This window comes from Amblyomma americanum, chromosome 3 (genome assembly GCF_052857255.1).
Source record: "Amblyomma americanum isolate KBUSLIRL-KWMA chromosome 3, ASM5285725v1, whole genome shotgun sequence".
Taxonomy (NCBI): domain Eukaryota; kingdom Metazoa; phylum Arthropoda; class Arachnida; order Ixodida; family Ixodidae; genus Amblyomma; species Amblyomma americanum.
The window spans coordinates 201,834,110-201,854,327 of NC_135499.1; the positions used below are offsets into that span (position 1 = coordinate 201,834,110).

General features: G+C 46.0%; 1 long non-coding RNA gene across 1 annotated transcript in view; it reads left to right on the forward strand.

The window, feature by feature from the left end:
• Positions 1–3,741: 3,741 nt before the first annotated feature.
• The window catches only part of LOC144123582 (uncharacterized), a 30,985-nt gene continuing 14,508 nt past the window's right edge, over positions 3,742–20,218 (forward strand). The window contains exon 1 of the long non-coding RNA XR_013313116.1: positions 3,742–3,846. This is a non-coding gene — a long non-coding RNA (uncharacterized LOC144123582). The remainder of the gene's footprint in view (positions 3,847–20,218) is intronic.

Sequence of the window (20,218 nt, forward strand, 5' to 3'; positions counted from 1 at the left end):
TGAGGCAATTTCCACTACTTAAATACAGTGGCAACCAATCTCAAATCAAACGACAGATACACAAAACAGATTGGTGATAATGACAATTCCTGAGCACAGGTTTCCAGTGGCGCAAGACCAGCTGCGCACGTTTTTCTATTCTCATCAAGGAAACGTAGTTCTTTATCAGAAAGAGCTATTGAGGCAACGCTTACGCATTCATCTTTGAATCTATGGATTTCATCGGCTTCAATGATTTCACGGGTGATTTTAGTTCTATCATCTGTCAGCACTCGGCACTGACTGAAAACAGGATAACAAGGCGCTTTATTGTTCTTTTTTCTTTCGTCTGTGCAGACTCTGCAATGAATGTCAAGGTGACGGGATGCGGTGCCGCTCACGTTGTTGGGTTCCCGCAGCCGGTCGTGGAGGCAACGACCAGTTTGTCCCGTGTAGTGCTTGCCGCATGAAAGCGGAAACCTGCACACAACATTGCTGCTACATGGTACAAAACCTTTTTGGTGTTTCTTATCGCAGCCTACCATCCTTGCATTGCTGCTGTTTACAATATGGCAGAGTTTGGAGAGCTTATCTGGCGCGGAAAAAACAACGTTTACATCGGCACGCGCGCCCATCCTTTTCAGATTATGTGAAATGCACTGTAGATAAAGAATAACCGCACACTTTCTTTTTTCTTGCTTGAGCCTTTCAGTCGAATCTCTGCGGCCTGAATTAATGATTTCTCTTAACAGTTTCCCTGATACAGCAATCAGAAGGTCGGAAGGGTATCCTGCTGCTTGTAAGCGTACCACATGATTTTTATAGCTCTCTTGCATCACATGATGCCGCGCTTTACAAGCTTAGAATGTGCAGAAGCGAAAGGCGTGAGGGGCTTCTGGCATCGTGGCTCGTAACGCCAGCACACATGGCTATTTTTGAGGAACATGGCAAGATCTAAAAAACTTAACTTTCCTTCAGACCCGCCGCGGTGCCTCAGTGGTTATGGCGCTCGGCAGCTGACCCGAAAGACGCGGGATCGATCCCGTCCGTGGCGGCCGAATTTCGATGGAGGCGAAATTCTAGAGACCCATGTACTGTGCGACGTCAGTGCACGTTAAAGAACCCCAGGTGGTCGAAATTTCCGGAGCCCTTCACTACGGCGTCCCTCATAGCCTGAGTCGCTTTGGGCCGTTAAGCCCCCATAACCCGTAACTTTCCTTCAGAAGGCGTTTCATGCGTTAAAACAAGTGGGTGAAGACAGGTGTGAAAAATTGATAAAACTTTTGAGACCGAGGTCTTTGCGTCAGTATCTGCACATGTCGTCAAAACTAAAAAATCATCTACAAACCTAAAAACACGAGCCATGCTTTCGTCTAGTTGACTGTCAAGGTGCCTGTCATGGTGCGCGAGATAAATGTCACTTAGTATCGAAGCTAGACATCAACCAATGCAGACGCCATTGCTCTGGAGGTAAACAGATTCCTTCCAGGTGGAAAAAGTCGAGTTAAGGTAAAAAGTAAGGAGTTTCAAGAAGTTGCTATTGCTGATGCCTGCAGAATTCTGGAAAGCTACCGCACCAAAGGAATCAATGCATTCTTCTACGCTTGCCAACAGTTTCTTTTTGGGAAAGGAATAATATAAATCTTTTATATCGATAGATCAGGCCGAAAAGCCTTTCCCTGGGTTTTCTTGCAAGAAGTCGATCAATTGAGGCCGCAGAGATTCCACTGAAAGGCTCAAGCAAGAAAAAAGAAAGTGTGTGGTTATTCCTTATCTACACCGCATTTCACATAATCTGGAAGGGGTGGGCGCGCGTGCCGATGTAAACGTTGTTTTTTCCGCGCCCGATAAGCTCAAACTCTGCCATATTGTAAACAGCAGCAATGCAAGGATGATAGGCTGCGATAAGAAACACCAAAAAGGTTTTGTACCATGTAGCAGCAATGTTGTGTGCAGGTTTCCGCTTTCATGTGGCAAGCACTACACGGCACATACTGGTCGTTGCCTCAACGACCGGCTGCGGGAACACAACAACGTGAGCGGCACCGCATCCTGTCACCTTGGCATTCATTCCAGAGACTGCATAGAGGAAAGAAAAAAGAACACGAAAGCGTCGTGTTATCCTGTTTTCAGTCGGTGCCGAGTGCTGACAAATAATAGAACTAAAATCATCCGTGAAATCATTGAAGCCCATGAAATCCATAAATTCAAAGATGAATGCGTAAGCGTTGCCTCAATAGCTCTTTCTGATAAAGAACTACGTTTCCTTGATGAGAATAGAAAAACGTGCGCAGCTGGTCTTGCGCCACTGGAAACCTGTGCTCAGGAATTGTCATTATCGCCAATCTGTTTTGTGTATCTGTCTTTTGATTTGAGATTGGTTGCCACTGTATTTAAGCAGTGGAAATTGCCCCAATAAAAACCAATTGTAAGTTCAGTGCCGTGTCTGCACTTGTCTCGTCCTTTGTCCCATTCGCTGCTGAAAAACAATGTCACGCCAACTTTCCCAAGCTTCTACAGTATCAGCAGTGATAGCTGCAGCACTATCTGGAGATAGCTACCAAGGTCATCAACAAGGTCGCCAGCAGGGGGCGTTCATGAGCCGCGAGCGCATCCATCTTCGCTGGGAAAATGTTCGAAAATAAAAAGACAGAAAACGTCATTTTCGCGGCGTCACATTTCGGGCGGAGCGGCGATGCACGACCCTCTGGCGATACGGCGACAGTGGCGCCACGAAGCGGCTGCTGAACCAAACAAGCATGCCACTACGCAGCGAGGGCGTAATCTTTGACAATTCTAAGCGCCTACACATTCTGGGTGACCGACGGCGGCCCGCATTGTTATGAAACCGATGAGCGCAGTTAACGCACCTGGTCGCTGAAGATGTGTACCGCGGATAGAATAGCATTGCCTATGCGGGCAACTTTGTTCGGCAATGCGGGTCACCATTACAAGACGGTGCTCCAAGTATTGCTGGCAACGCGCAGCCTGTTTCTATAAATATACTGTACGTCCCTTCTGCGAGTGGGGATCTTGAGCATACAACTTGGACGTGTGGCCGTTTAACATCTTCACATATAGGATGCTCACGACGGTTGCTTTGCGAGAAGTTCGGAAAGCAGCTTGTGACGCATCACTTCGAAACGGCGGCTTTCCCTTCTGCCTACTTTGTGATGCACGGGGCTTACCACGAGAGAAGACAATGGGGAACTTGCGCTGAAGTTTGCGGTGCCGATTAAAGCGCCATAACATACTGCCTAGCGAGAAGAGCAAGCAGTTTTGGGTAGTACTATTAGTACTTTTCCGCGCCACCTTCAGTCGCTTATTGGCGTGAGCCTCCGCGCTTTGTCGAAGGCGCACGTGCCGTGCGTCAGCTATTCGGGCTACGCCGAGAGAAGCTAGGCAATGAATGCTGTCAGCCAAACGCGAATATCTAATCGCGCAGAATGTGTTCTCGCGTTTGCAGCGGCCCAAGCTGCTGACAAAAGCAGTTTTGAGTCACCGAATGAAACAATTGCAGTGCCACCTTGGCAGCGCAGGTTCCCCATTGTTCTGTATCGGCTGTGCACGGACTCGGCCTGCACGCTTATATTTACATAAAGCTCACTGGCCTCTGTGCTTCAACTGTACCGCTATGGGTGATGTTTAATATCACCCACAAAGGCATCATAATCAACACAACCTCGAGTGCTGCTCATGCTGTCGCTGTGAGTGTGAAAATTATCTGCTCTACTTAAGGAGGTGGATTGTGCCAGTGGAGAACGTTCGCACTGAGTCCCTTGAGTGTTCACGAACTGAGAGGCACGCAATAGCAAAGCTCCTTTGGAATTTTCTGAAATAGCTGCCCTTCTGGGACAGGGAACATAGGTAAGCACATTCCTTTGGCTACGAGACACATGCGTAGAAATTGTCGGCATAATGTAAAGCTAAGGTTTCCTGCACCTAGCATCAAAGAAAGATATTTAAAACCAGACACGAGCGCACTTTTAACCTGGCTGAAATAGTTCGTGGAAAACGGATCGCACCAAATCCTATGTGCGTCTTAGTTCCACCCGCGCAAAGAGATGAAGACAAAAGCGAGGCGAAATTATGAAGCTACTGCTACTGACCCAATTCAGCATGTTTTTGCAGTTCGTACGGGGGTTATCCGTTGCCAAACGCACCAGAGTCTGCGCTTGACTGTCCCCGATTTCTCCTAAAAAATTTACGGCTCTTTCTCGCACTGCCGAAAGTAACTTTCCTCAATACCATAGGGGGAAAATATTTTCTGGTCAAGTGACAGTCCTTTGAATTTCCCACATAAGTGCAACACAGTAAAAAATGTACAGAAATTAGGTATTCATTTTCTACATTCAACTTTTTTCCTGAACAGTGTAGAAGCATAGCACCTTGATATTAATCAATTATAAACTGCAAGCAGGAAAGTTTTTATATAGTCTTTAGTTCTCTATTTTAGCGCAAAAAGTACTATTTTTACAATTCTTTTTTTTTTCAATGAATGTGCGCAGAAAAAAGGTAAAAATGTTTCAACTGGATCAGAACAAGTTAACGTAAAAATGCTCGAAGTTTCAGAAAAGTGCGATTCGCCGCGTGTTGAGCATTAAACTCCATAAACAGGCGGTCCAATTAATAACACAAAATGCGGCTCACTGTACAGCTAATGCTACTTTAATTACGCTCAGAGATTTTTATCCTAGGCCTATTTGTTTTCAGCGAGAAAATACTCTTTGAAGTTCAGCGCTATCACCACCGGTGATTATTGTCTCGTAATGCCACTGCTCTGCACAACACTGCAGCGGCACTTCGAAATCCTAATGTGCCATTCACTCACACGTTCTGGTGTTCATGTTCCCGCACCCTGTACGGTAGCCGAAATCTGCGCTTCTCACTCACGGTGGTTACAAGAGCAGTGGCGCGCGCGGTATCACGTGACTCGGGCATCAGGCGCAGAGAGTATAGAGGGGCGAGTCCTGCCATCGGAAGTTCCGTTTTGGCTTCTCTTGCGCCCGTCCATTTCTTGCATGGAGACGACGCCTTTCGCCGGGGTCAGGAAATGTGTAAAAGCCGTTATTCGCCTAATAGTGGAGATGAAATACAGCCCTTATCCCAAATACAAAGCAAGGCATTTTGCTGCGCCAGTAAAGTATCCAGCGTGGTCAGGTGCTGAGGCGTGTTCTTATAATGAAAGTGTTAATAATAATATTCGATCTATAAGGCAGGTTCACCTGTAGTTACGTACTAAAGTCGCCCCAGTAAATATGGAAGAGGTAATAAGTTGAGTATCGTATGCCGATCGATTTTCTTCCGGAAAGTTTACTGCGAATTTTTATTTTGCACGAAATATTAAGTTCAAAGCGCACTTTCTGAAACCACACACCAGCAGACGGCTTCAAATATGCATGCTAGTAGCAGGGTGGTTATCGCGACGACTTCGTGGTAGCCGGGACAGTCCCTCGTGTGCTGTACTGATGGGCGGACGGACACCCGTGTTACACTTTGTGCACGTGACTGTTGCCGGCATTCCGCTTCTCTCCATAGAATGGACCAGGAGATCCCCCTCGCTCGACTAGGACTTCCTCTATTTATTCCGATTCTCCTCTAGCTCCTTCGGGGCAAGCTCCAAGGGATATGCCTTGACACCCGTGTGCGATTATATTCATGACTATCTAATTACATCAGGGAGATTCCTCTGCTAGAATGAGAATTAACTGCTTTTTCTTTTCCGTTCCTTTTCTTTCAGTTGCTTGTACAAATTCTAGTCTAAGACACAAAATTATTCAAATACTCCACTTCTTGTCCATGAGTACGTTTGTTTCAACAATGCATCCTGGCCAATCCCCGGCCGTGGGTGTGGGTCATTAAGCCTGAGGCCATCATCATCATCATCATCATCATCATCATCATCATCATCATCATCATCATCATTTTCCAATCACGTCTGCAGTGAGCGCGTATCCCATGCGAGCCCTGTGGATTAACACTTGTGCTTCCTGGGTGCAGGGGATTGTGATCAACCGAAGACGGCGCCGCTAGGGCGAGCTGTTAGCTATACAGACGCGCGAACACCACCTCTGCATACGAACATAGTACCCAGCCCCGCAGGACAGGATCGAGGGCGTATCCTAAAGTTGAACTCGAATCTTCACTTCATCAGGAAGGAAGCAACTTTATTCTGCAACTCTCAGGGCGCACTTTTAAAAGCAGCGCACACACAAAGTGGCCGGCGTGCACCTCTTAGAAACTGGAGAAAGCATGCAACGCAGTGCAGCGGCATTATGGGCCAACAATCCCCAGCGGTGAAGCATTAACTTCCGATTTTTGAAGCGAAAAGCTTCACTAGGCTCGTCAACACCGGGCTTCGCGTGAGCCACACTACAGATTTGCTACAACTGCGCATGCGCGAAACCGAGTGACGTCACGCGGAGCGTTGGTGGCCGCTGCTGCCGCAGCCGTCGTCGCCGCCGCGCGCTGCCTCCGTCGTCTGAACTTTCGCCATGGAAGGAGAAGACCCAGAAGTGGTAGCGTTGGAGTTGGCTCAAAAGCAGCGAAGATATGAAAAGTCCAAAGCTAGACAAGCGGCTGAAACGCCAGAATCACGAGAGGCACGTCTTGCTAAACGCTTTTCGCTTCGAGATATCCAGGCTTAACACTTTAGCTAAGCCTCAGCCCAACTTTTTTTTTCTCGCCTAAAACAAAACGTGCTCCAAGCAAAAATCACCGAGCGCAATTTTGAGCGCTATTACTGAGCGTATATAATGAGGGGCATTTACATTTTTACTTGGACCACGTCACTGAAACATTTAAGGCTCAACACGCGGCGAATCACGCTTTTTTGCAGATTCGGAACTTTTTTCATTAACTTATTGTGTTTTATTCAAGTTCAAACATTCCTAACAAGTAGTGCGCGCGTCGATAAGTTTTTTATACTGCTCACAAAAGTCGCATACGTTTTCTAAAAAAAATAATTGTAAAAAGGGTACTTTTTGGTCTCAATTTCGTAAATGAAAATATATAAAACATTTTATGCTGGCTGTTGATTCTGATCTGTTAAAAAAGTGAATTGCTTCTGAATTGTTCAAGAAGAAATTCAGAGAGTACAAGTAGAAGGACTAATTTTTGTAATTTTTATTTAATGTGAACTAGCTTTGCATTCGTCTCGAAACTTGAAAGGGCTGTCACATGACCACAATTTTTTTCCACAACTATTCAGGGAAACTAGTTTTGGCAGCGGGATACAGCGCGTTACATTTTCTGAAAGCAGTCAGGGAGAACCGAGCGCAAAGTCTGGTGAGTTCGGCGTGGAATGAGCCACGTACTACATGCTGACATTACTGTAAGGAGCCCGGAAAACACGTTCCGAACAAAATGCCGATCTTCTCGCCGAAAAAGTTATTGGAAAGGGGCGAAAACCGCTCTCTGCTTTCGCCGTGTGGCCTCTGCGTCATATGAGTACGACAATGAGCAGCAGATGGTGCAACACTTACCGACAACGCTCTACTATACCCAGCGCCCTTGCGTCTGACAGACCGCCCCATTCAGTCTTTCTATACATAGAACACTGCCATTGGGTGTGGCCCCGCGAAGTAATCATAATTTCAGAAGACGCCACGATGCTCTAATCAAATTTCGTGCTGTTTACCAACTCTTTCGACACATTTAGAAACGCACGGATTGAGTACAGCGCCCGCTTGCTCAAGCAAACGGTCACTATAGTCTGTCTTGTTTGAACAAGCCGCCAAGAAAGCAGGCTCCCCAGCCTATTGATGGGACCACGTTGGAGGTTCACTTGGTCAGGATGTTTATTGGTTCTCGCGCACCAAATTAAAGAGCGTAATAAAGAGAACAGTTCACTGAAGAAATCTTGAAAGCTGCTTAAAATAGCGCCTCTGAACGAGATAACATTTAATAGAGCTAGGTTTTTGAGCTGAATAAACAGGCGTTGTTTATCCGGGCAGCATAGTTGTGAGCTTTCACAGGCCAGGCCACGTTTTTCTTTCACCCACAATGTTTTGAAAAAAAAAATAGCGTTCAGCTCATCTTCGATATCTCTCGAGCCCAAAAGTGGAGCGGCAAAGTTGGAGCCGTATGAAGGAGATACGATAGGCACTCCGTGCAACCAGAAAGAATTCAGGAAAAACTAACCACATCGCTGTGAGTAACGCTGAAGTGAGCGAAGCATATTCTTTTGAGACCCGGTTATGGAAAGTCTGTTCAGCACATTAGAGAACGGAATCGTAGACGCGGCAGCTAGGAGAGGAGCTTTATTGTCGGGAAAATACAGTTCTCGGCTTCTTCCAGGACCTGTGCCGCTATCTAGTGAGTATTGTCTATGTCGTATCTTTTGTCTCCTCTTCAGGAGCTCACAAAAAAGTGGGAGTGAGTAAAAAAGAACGTAGGTTAATTCAAGCCCATTCGAACAGGCGTTACAGCAAGTTTAGGCACTTATTGTCATTCGTGAACGTGCAACCAACACACGTGGGTACACACACTGCAGAGAAGAAGGGCTCCACTGTTCCTCCTCATCGTTTCGTAAATAACACGAGCATACAGGACATTTTCCGCACGCAGCCAAAAGCTCGAATCGCAGCAAAAGGCATTTCAATAGTGTTTTTGCAACCTGATTACCCTATCCTGAAAGGATGAACAAAATCGGAGTGTCACAAATTGCCGAGCTAACGGCTGCCGCACGCTATAGACGTGGAGGTGCAAGGGCCGCTTTACGCTTGTCCCCTTCAGCAGGTGTTTTAAGGCCGGGGAGTACGTAAGGGGTGCACGTGTTACGTTGCGTAGGCTACGGCGAGAAAAAGTGGGAGGTGGTATTAAAAAATAAGCGCACTTTTAAATGTGTACATGTTTTAACAGAAACAAGAGTAGGTACACACACGCAAGGAAAGGAATTGACGAAGTTAAAAAAAATAAAGCCGAAAAGAACAAGGGGAAGTCGACATGTAAGCTGGGTGGTCCATTCCCAAAAAGATCCCTGCCGAGAGAAATGGGGAATGAGCTTCATACCGGCAAAGGGGAGGGCGGGGGGAAGGGGTGGGGGGGGTCTTCCTGGGTCCCCTTTGGATACGTGTCTGGCACAAGTTATGCACAAGAGGCACAAGAAGTTTGAACGTTACAAACAATAAAAAATTCCGGTATTGTATGCGTTTTTTACCTCTCTGAGCGGCATACGGGTTACGAGGGATGCTTTGGCGGTGCGCTCCGGGTCAATTTAGACAACTCGGGGTTTTCAACCAGCGTTGGCATCGCACAGCACGCGGGTGTTTTTGTATTTAGCCACATCTTAAATGCGGCCGGCACAGCCCGGATCGAACACGCGGCCTTTGTTTCAGCAGCCGAATGCCAAAGCCATTGAGGCCCGTAGCGGGTTATATATATATATATATATATATATATATATATATATATATATATATATATATATAAGGGAGGCAGCGATGGCGTAGAGGTAGAGCGTCCGCCTCGCGTGCAATAATAATAATAATAATAATAATAATAATAATAATAATAATAATAATAATAATAATAATAATAATAATAATAATAATTGGTTTGGGGGGAAAGGAAATGGCGCAGTATCTGTCTCTTATATCGTTGGACACCTGAACCGCGCCGTAAGGGAAGGGATAAAGGAGGGAGTGAAAGAAGAAAGGAAGAAAGGGGCGCCGCAGAGGAGGGCTCCGGAATAATTTCGACCACCTGGGGATCTTTAACGTGCACTGACATCGCACAGCACACGGGCGCCTTAGCGTTTTTCCTGCATAAAAACGCAGCCGCCGCGGTCGGGTTCGAAGCGTGCAAGAGGACCGGGGCTCAAATCCTGGTGCCGCGCAATTCTCCACCGGGACCGGGTTTGAAAAAATAAATAAAATAAAATCATCGCGTCGATGGAAATTCATAACGAGGCCTGGTGTGCGGCCTGATCTCGGTGACCAGAAACGACAACGCACTCCCTCATCAGAACAGGACATGGTCACACTGGTGTAGTACTTGGCCACAACCTTCTATGAACAAACCAATTAACCCTCGGCCCTCAGTCCCCAGCGGCTGCGGAGCAACTGACCACGGTGGCGGTCAGACCTGTGACGCAGCGGAGGGTGCTAAGAATTTCTGGCTCCGGACAGGCCGCCATTGGAATCTGAACCTGGCAACGCTTAACGCTAGAAATTTATCTAGTGAGGCTAGCCTAGCAGTGCTGTTCGATGAACTAGCGGGAATTAAATGGGATGTGATAGGGCTTAGCGAAGTTAGGAGGACAGGTGAGGCGTATACAGCACTAAAGGACGGACACATACTGTGCTATCGCGGATTAGGGGATAGACGAGAACTACGTATGGGATTCCTCACTTCAGGTCTCGGAAGGGCTCATGTCGAAGAATACCGCAAAAAAGCCGCTTGCTGCATAAACAGAGGTTCGTATTTTCACTCGACGACGTGAATAGACACACACTGCGTAGGCGACACAAAAAGAAAGTCTCAACGTTTCCAGCGGACGGCAGAACTAGAGACAGGGTTCCCATTCGATACGTTTCCACTGCTGGTGAAAATTCTGTAGTATGGTATGGGAACTCATTGTTGCTCCACATGAAGTAGCCGTGCTACTTCAGTTGGTATTCGAACCGTGGGACCCGTGGGATCCGAACCCACGACCTCCGAATAACGCGTCATTTTACTCTACCAACTGAACTACGGCGACGGCTGTCGAACCTTCTGCTTTTGGGGGTATTTATGTTTACGTGTGACCTAACCTTGGGAGTGTTCACCAGCGCCACCCTCGTTCATAAGCGGCGGATGTAGCACGTCCTATGTTTACCGCTGGCGAGACGTGGAACGTCATCGAACGGCGAGGGCGAAAGCTATGTGAGAACCCTTTTATGCTTACTATGGCATCAAGGCTGCCAGAATGAGGGGCTCACTACACATGTGAAAGAAGCCAATAGCCACAGTTTCTGCGGCTGTTGGCTTCTTTCGTATGCATAACAAGCCCCTCATTTCGCTTCCCTTGCTTATATTTAAAGTGATATCAATTCTACACATACATGGATGGTTAGCGCGTTTTCTTGTAAAAGTACGTTAACAGTTTCCTTCATTTTTGATGTCATGTCCCAGTATTACGGCAAGGCTACGCAGAGCAAGCACAGAGAAACCACACGACCCATGGTAATCCGCAGTGCTAATGTCCCGGGCCCTTAGTGTTTGTTTTATTTGTTTTCTATTAATTTTATTTGTTTGTTCATGGACGTTAATTGAACACTCACAATATAGTATGAGGGTATCCGACACTAGCACAACCTTTCGCTACCCCTCCCACTGAAATCGCTGTCTCGTTTAAAGTAGTTATTAAACTGTAATTTAAAGCCGTTATGTGAATGCATTGCGCAAAACGAGACCTTACGTGAATATACTGTCCCCATAGCGCATAAGAGTCGTTTATTTCGCTTGCTGGTATGTTCAACTCAACGAGCTCTAAGCGGAAGCTTGCCACGTCTAAAAATTTACGTTTAAGATTTATTCATTCTACTTAATGCAATCAAATTTTACATCCTTTGGATTCATCTTAGCTAAGAAAACCACTGGCTCATCCGTGTGCCAATGAGTTTATTATCATGTAGGTCACGGCTGCTATCCGTGGGAGTGGTCTCCTCATAAAAGTGTCTGCAGCCATAGTAGTCTGCATCAAGTTACATCACAACATGCAGTAAAACCACGAGAGAGTACCCCCCCCCCCCTCGCATGTTTCGCGTAAAATGAGAAACACATATCGTCATTGTTTTTAAACCTACTTATTCCCTCAGAAAAAAAAAGGAAGTGTGGCACTTGCTTGCTCAGCATATATACTGTCTTTCCGAGTATGTGCAAGTCTGTACCAAGTAGGTTGTTCAGTAGGCACACAAAGTGATCATTTTGCTGCAAGTGCAGAAAAAATCGATAAATTTCGTCGTTGTCGAAGTGTCGCCGTGTATAAAATTACTTTTTTTTAAAGAGTTCTCCCAATCGTCTCACTTCAGAGACCTGTGCGCTTTAATGACTGCTTGGATGCCATCTTCATATCTTCTTACTAATATTGTTCCTGTCGTCCCGAGCAATCGCTGCATGCGTTCCACAACTCCCTCGCTAACTTACTGCTGCGGAAGGTACCATGGAAACGACTTCGTTCATGTATGATTTAATAAAATGTCCTAAAAAAAAGACAGCTGTGTTTGAGCGCGTGATAGTAATATAAGACCAATAAAAAGTAAATGAAAGCTAAATCAACAAAGTGTCTTGGGCCTGTCTGCGCGAAACGTGTGGATAGCGCAGTATGGCGAGACGCAGGCTTCGCAACTTTAGCGCAGGCCGTGAACATTAGTTGACCGAAGTAACTTATTGGGAAGTCCGTGGATTATAAAACCGCCCGCTTAGGAATTACAGGGTCTGCCGTCCTTGCACTGACCTGGTGTCTCCTCCTTTGCATAATAAATACATTACGCACAACAGCCGATATTGCACTGCCTAGTTAAAGCGAAAAAAAATTGTTCTGTGAATCGGATCACAGGTGCAATCAACTTGATAGCCTCTACCCAGACACATGGAATGTCTGTGTCTCGCTGAAATGGCGTTCCATTTCTAGCAATAAGGAGGACGGCCTTTGCGGCCTTGTGAGTGTGACCCCGGGTGATCATAGATGATGAAAAAAGCATGTTTGTCCAGAAACAGGTTTTGCTAATATCAAAAACAGGACTTTTATGAAGAAGCCCATGCCCAATCGTAGCTTGCCATTAAGTTATCGAACAACCGATAAAGCAACCTTTCATGCTTTTAGGGCCGCATTTCTAGAAGTGTTTCTTTTTAAGAGCGGTAGCTCTTATTCATCACGTTTATCGATTTCATGGGGTCTGCTACTACCTCCATTACGCGTGAAATTTTCCCAAGTCCAAGGAATTTGAGATGGCGGCCCCCATACCAAATTTATATGGCAATCCAATTGCTGATGTCATTAGTATAGCGAACTGGTGATTGATTTGTGACGTGATAATTAACTAGTGACGTGACTAAGTTTATTCGCTTATAACTCAGTAATGAATGAGGTCGCCATAAAAGGAATTAGATATTTGGAATCCTCTAGATGAGTAGAACACGTTAGACATCAATAATAAATAATGAGGTTAATATTTAGTTTTGGTTAGGCTTATATTTAATTGCTTAGAATTAACCAATAACGCCATGATCTAAATAATGAATTATTCGTAACGGATCAATAAGTAGAACATGTTGGACACCAATACCGCTTTAATGAGGTTAAATATTTAGTTATGGTTAGGCTTAACATGGCGGCCGTGACGTCAGTACTCTGCAGCTCACAATTTCATACCTCATGGTGACCGAGCGCCTACCGCCTTGAGGTGAGAAAAAAAAATGGCCCTCCAAAGAGTCTAAAAACTTTTTTCTACCACAAGTTGTGTTTTGCGTATCTTTACCGTTCGAAATAAGTTTGCATTTAAATATGGGACCAGAGCAACTCGATATAAAATCTTTATAACTGTCTACAGGGCATTAAATGGTAGAGAGAAGGAAGGAAAATGGGACTCTTGACAACACGAAACAAAATTAACAAGGGTTGAGGTGAGCCTCAATCCCTTAGGCAACGTTCGGACAAAAGAACTTGTCTCGTTTTGTTTTGTGCTCTAGGCAGTAAAGTAAGCTTGAAGCCTGTATTTGGCTTACTCATTCCTAGTATCTATTTGGCAAAGGCTTGTAAAATTTCAAATAAAATGGGTTGTCTTTCATGAGCAGTTTTTTTTGCTACTACGTTTTCTTTTCTTGTTGAGTTACTGTAACGTACTTCCATATTTACGGAAGTTCGGGTTCCCTGAGAGGGAGAAAGAAATACGACAGAAGAGAAAGGCACAAGGACTAATCAGATTACGATCTGCTTTGATAGGCTACATTGGGGTAAAATAACCAGGTGCAGTTTGTGGTTCCCTCAATAAGTGAAGAAAATCTTTCTGCCGATAACAGCCGCCAGACATTAAGACAAAGGAGAAAAGAGTGAAGAAAGGGAATACAGGGCTCGGAGTACCGACGCAGCTTGCGTGCGCTGCCGTGCACATTACGAACCCCAGCGCGTTGTCGAACGTGCGGAGCATGCTGCTTTCCAAACGAGGCGTAAAGACCCAGAAGCAGGGGAGCAAGAATAGGAACACCAGCGGCGTAGTGTAACGGAGGGCGAGGGCAGAGAGAGGGTCCTCTTTTGGGGAAGTGGGTTACTTCACCTCTGTTTGCGATATGTTTCGACGGAGAAAAGCCGGCCTAAAGCTTGTTATCAGAGTCTTCTTCAACACAGCCCGAAACGGGCTCTCTGTCACATATAATAGAGAGTCTAAAACAAAATTATGAACGAAAGAGGTTGGAAGAATACTACGAGGTTGGCGATAAGGATGACGTGGATTAACCGAAGACTAAAGAAGTTGAAGACGAAGAATTCGGTGAGGTTGACAGAGATGATTGGCGGCGAAGAGAAGAAGACGACGACAAGGAATACGTTGATAGGCTAACAACAACAACAACGTGGACTAACGCGAAGGCTATAAAAGCGCAAGGGAAAGTTAGGCAGGAGGGGGAAGAACAGAAAAGCGGAGGCTCCGGCGGGCCAGGGACGCTTCGGCTGGAAGTGAGCGACGCCGGCTGCTGCTCCGGTGAGCTCTTGTTCTAAGGCTTCGCACAGCGGACTTCCTGCCGTTCCTGAGCCCGTTCCGGGAAGTCAACAGATGGCGCAACCACCTGCTACGGCCAGGGGTGTCTCCAGCGCTGTTGCCACCTATACGAGTGGTGCCCCCGACGCCCACAACACCGACGTCACCTTCACGGGCGCTTGGACCGGGAGCTTGTATGACGCAGCCAGCGACGCCAGCCTCTGCGCGTAGAACGCCATCTCGACGCCGGCTACTGGACCCATGCAACATCGCATCCGCTCCGAACCAACCGTGAGCACGAACGCTGACCGCTACCAGTAGAACGCTAGTAATAGCCGCTAGTAGCAGTGTTCCCGGGTCGTGTGTATTTATAGTCTTTGTGGTTTGTGTTAGTTTTGTTTTAGTTTTGTGTGCTAGTGGGTGTCACGTAGGGTGTATTAAATGTGCGTCTGTGTGGGTACACCTGTCGCCTAGTCCATTCTTTCGGTCCGAGTGTTCTCCGGGGAAATCCGTGACACTCTCTAGATAACATATCATTTCTGGTTTGCTAGTTTTGTTTTGCCAGTACCGCTGCAGGGCTTTATTGTGCTCATTTTTGCCGTCGTTACTTTTCGTCCAAAGCACCATGAGACAGTTCTTCCAACACGTAAGATAACTTGAGGTGCCTTCGGCAACACGCAATTGATCAAGGCCCGTATTATTGATACATGACGTCTTTGCCACCACAGGCGTCAGACTCATTGCATGGTGTTTGACTTTCAACGAAAAAAAAATTCTAGATGGCCTTGATGCCAATTTTTCGCCCCAGAGCGGGTTTGACAGATTATATCTAATGTAAATGCAAGAAGGGCGAGTAATAATTAGTCGAATATTTTTAATTCATGCTGTTCTTTACACACACACACACGCGCGCGCACACACGCACACACACGCACATACACGCACACATACACACACGCACATGTACACACACACACGCGCACACACACGCACACGCGCGCACACACACACACACACGCACGCACACGCACGCACACACGCGCACATGCACACGCACACACACACACGCGCACATGCACACGCGCACACACGCACATGCACACGCACATATACACACACACACACACGCACAAATATATGCACACGATGCAGAACAGACGTGGCGCACTGTACTTGACGTTTCGGCCGGCCACCGGCCTTCATCTGAAGAACGATTCAGGTTATATATATATATATATATATATATATATATATATATATATATATATATATATATATGCAGTTTGAGAGGATTACTGTGTTCTAATTAATATGCAACTAGAATGCTTTCAAGAGCAATGTTGCAATATATATATATATATATATATATATATATATATATATATATATATATATATATATATATATATATATATATATATTCGATCGGTATAAATCACATAGGTGGATTTGATAGCACTATCGTTCAACATGCCACGTACGTGGCAGTTATTTGTCTCAGAGGCGTCTTCTCTGTGTTTATTTTGCAATGAAACCAGAAATTTGTAGCAGTATAATTGAGCAGTGTACTCTACAGCGTGAGATTGCAGTAGGCACCACGGAAGAATAGTGATATAAATAAGGAATAAAAGGGGTACAACAATCGGGGCCCATGAAATACCAGTTTCAGGTGCCTGTCGACTGTCGTGGAAATAGCTTAGGGTTAAACATTTGGTAGGGACAAGTCACATTCAAAGCGTCCAGCTTCGCATGGTTAATAAATTAATGGGCTTAAAATAATTGATGAGTATAGTAGCGCCAATGATACTAGCCTGAAGCGCAATTTTAGCTTAACATTATTCTTGCAAGTTTCATTTAAAAACTCGTCTTAAAACCAAATTGGCGAGGTTTTAAATTGTTAAATTTCTCCACATAACTTTTCAGGCGTTCGATTAAGCTTTTTTTTCTGTATATTAAAACAACGAGGTATAACGATCGCCCGATGGTTAACTACATCATATTTTTCACCTTTATAAAATTAGAATAAATGCTTTGATATTTTACGTAACTATGAATCCCCTTTCACTTGTCCTTACCCTCGTGGTCACGCAGACTCTTTCAACAATTCCCAAGCGGTGAGCTGTGCCTGCCATTGCTTCCATCGTGGCCTAAGTACCAAACGATACGCTTCAGTTAGGTCAAAACAAAAGCATCCCCGTGTCTTCGCCTTTCATGTCTGAACACAGAGAGCATTAGCTTTACCAGAGGAAACGCAAGAACTACGCCCATGACCCATCAGTGCAGATCTCTGGAGACTAGGTAAGCGGAATCTATAAGGGTTTTCCTTTCTATTTTCAGTGCGCAGTAACATCCGAATGGTACTGCTGCTTTTGGGGCGACTACAGTATTTCCGCTTTATTCTTTATTCATCCAGAATCGAGCTACTCAGCAGTTCTGGATCAAATAGTTACTTGCACTGGGCTTTCTTCTTCCCAGGAGAGAATGCGGAAACTTGCCTGATAAGAATACACTGCCAGTGACAACGATACAATTGGTTGTGATTCGCGTTGTATTTGTAACATTGCACTTGTGCCATTCAGTGTTTTCCTGCGGGAAAGGACCATCCCGAGCATCGCCGACGTCTGCCTTCAGGCATAGCAGTCGGTGCAGAGATAGGGATGAGAGGAAGTATCTCATTTCCGCGGCCATTGTGTAGGCGTCCCGCTGAGACCGCTCGCGACGTTTACTGCCAGTACCTTGCGCTTAGATGGTCTCGTTTACCGCACGTGCCGAGTCGAGATGATTGAGATATGCGGAGCTGCTAATGGAAGGAGTGCCCGAAGACTGCATAGGTCCTGTGGTGACGTACGTTAAGGCAGCAGTGATGGCCGTCGAATATCGGTCCACTGAGGTGTGCGCGTGCGTGCTGTTCTACCGCAACACCCAAGAATAGGTGAATGTGCATGCGAGCGAGTGTCCGAGTGAGTGACTCAGTGAGTGACCGGGCGACACTTGGACTGCATGTTATCTACTTTTGCAATTTTTGGGGCTCTTTTCAGGGTTTGCGAACTGAAAGGCATAGAGCTGGCGCTAAATCGCACAGCCAGAGCCTTCGTTGCGGCCCTGTTGCATTTTAAGCGGCAGCACACCTGGCTAAATGATCTGTTCCTTTGCAGGCGGAACGTTTGAGAGCACCGAAATCGCAATGCGCAAGCAGGCGTTTCACGTAACATTTTTTTTATTATGCATTTCGCCGGCACTTGCAGTGAGCGAAAAAAATCTACTACGTAACAGATGTAAAGTTGAAAACAGTTCAATCAGACGTTTCGCGGGCCGTTTTACAACTTGCTGATTGGGATTTTCCGCCTAACTTCGATTCTTGCAAAGTTGGTGAAATTAATCTCGACTAGTTATGCAATCAGGCAGAATACAAAAATAGTGCGACTTGCTCCATACAACAGCCAGCGACACGCATTTGGTCGCGTCGTCTTAGAGTGCCTCGGCATATTTTTAAACCCTGGCTAAAGTTAGCCGGGACACCCTGTATATGCAAGGCTTTCTCACACATGCACCACGTGAAGTCAGAAGCATGCTAGACATGTTACAAGTCATCTGGCAAAGGTGCCTGAATAACTCTTTTACTACCGCTTTAAGCTGGAGTGCAGTCGTAAGCCGCACTGTATTTTTTTTTACTGCCGGGAAAGGGGGGGGGGGAGTTATGGGCCAACAGCTGATTGCTAATGGATTGTCACCATTCAAAGCGCACCTTCCACAGGATGCATATGGTCATCGAGGTGTTGAAGACGAAAAAGTTTCGCGTTAGAAGGGGTCGCGTGCCGGAACAGTAGCAAATACTAGAATTTCTGTGTGTTCATCATACGAAAGCATTTAACGAGGGCATATAGCGACAGATAAAAGCTGTGCTTCAGCTGAACGTGAGCCTTCTCACTACAACAACGCGAAAAGCAAGCTTAATCCTATGTACACTTACATGAAACTGGGGTTTTTTTGGTGAAAAACCACTAATTATAGCTTCGAAAAGAAGTTTTACAACTCCCAGACTTTCCATTCCCTTCCGAACAGATGACAGCGACAGCCGTATCATACACGGGAACGGCTACTCTCCTGCCTTCTGGGATAGCCTTCTCAATCAAAACCGCGCGCCCCTCTAAGGATAGGGCATGGGACGGCGAAGCGACGCTGTTTACGCATAAAAGCGTAGTGGTGGCCTAGTAGCATCCGCCTCGCATGCGGGAGGTGCGGAGTTCGATCCCCAGTGCCGCCGGATACCTACCGGTGATGCAATGGGTACCGCTTTCCCCTGACAGGGGCTCGGCTTCTTTAGGATGAAATGCTTAGGGAAATGGGTCTTTGACCCCCACCTTGAGCAATGAAAACGACCTTGTGCCATGGCGCTCTTTGGCCACAGATGCCGTTGCGCCCTAAAGAATTATCATCATCATCATCATCTGTCTATACAGGAGAAAGCTGCGCCCCTCTGCAACCGAGGTACTCTTGGTTGTAACCAAGGTGTAACCAAGGTGTAACAAAGGAACAAAGCATGCTGCAGTCAGTGTGTAATCCTTTAAACCCCAAAATTATGAAGGAATCAAAGGATAAAGGTAATTCCTCCACATTGCACCAGATAATGTAGCCGCATTCAAATGCAAACATCGAAAATTTTTTAGATCGCCTAGAATTTGAGAAACCGGTAGCTCGAGTATTCTGAACAATGGAAATTCGGTCCGTTTTGTGCGGCTTATCAGAGTTTTGGGAAGCACCGACTCGAAGGTCCAAGGAGAGCGGGCAAACGATTTATACAAAAAATGACTTCTTTTTGTTCCCCACTAAAGTCACAAAATGAGAAACGAGGCGCTGTTGAATTCCGTTTGGCAATCGCACATTCGCGCCCTTTTTTTCATTCCTCAGACAGCTTCTTTAGCTGATCGGAGAGCGCTGGCTACTGAGAACATGTTCAAATCAGACTTTTGTATGCAAGCTCTATGTAAATTTGTACAGGGCGTGCAAACGGTATGTCGCGAATCCCGGACGCTGTGCGTGAAAGGGGCTCTCAGGACAAATAGAAGTTGATCTACATCGACAGGGCACCGCGTTCTGATCCCACATAAACCGTTCTCACCGGAAGCAGATTTCACAGGCTCGAAAACACCAGGAAGCGAAATGCAGGTGTCGCCGTCATCGGTTCATTAAGCGCACTCTAACAGAAAGGAGTAAAAAGGAAGTAAACTGCCCTCGAACTCACTCAATCCATTTTATATCCACGTATTCGCGTTGAGAGTGCAAGTATAATGCGTGCGTCGACACCAAATTTTTGGGCGCGGATCCCGGAGGCTAAGCTACACCGCCATTCAGTTCAAAACGGTGGGAATACACCTTTTTCGGTACGTCGCGGGTTTGGACAGACTCACGAAAAAACTTTCAAATCCAATTTTTCTCGCCGCTAATGACGTTCTTGCTGCCTGATAATTATCGCTTCAACCAGAAAGAGCCAAAGAATCCATTTTTACTGAGAACAGGAGTTGTATGAAGTTGTCCCTATAGTCACCTCTCACTGTATATTC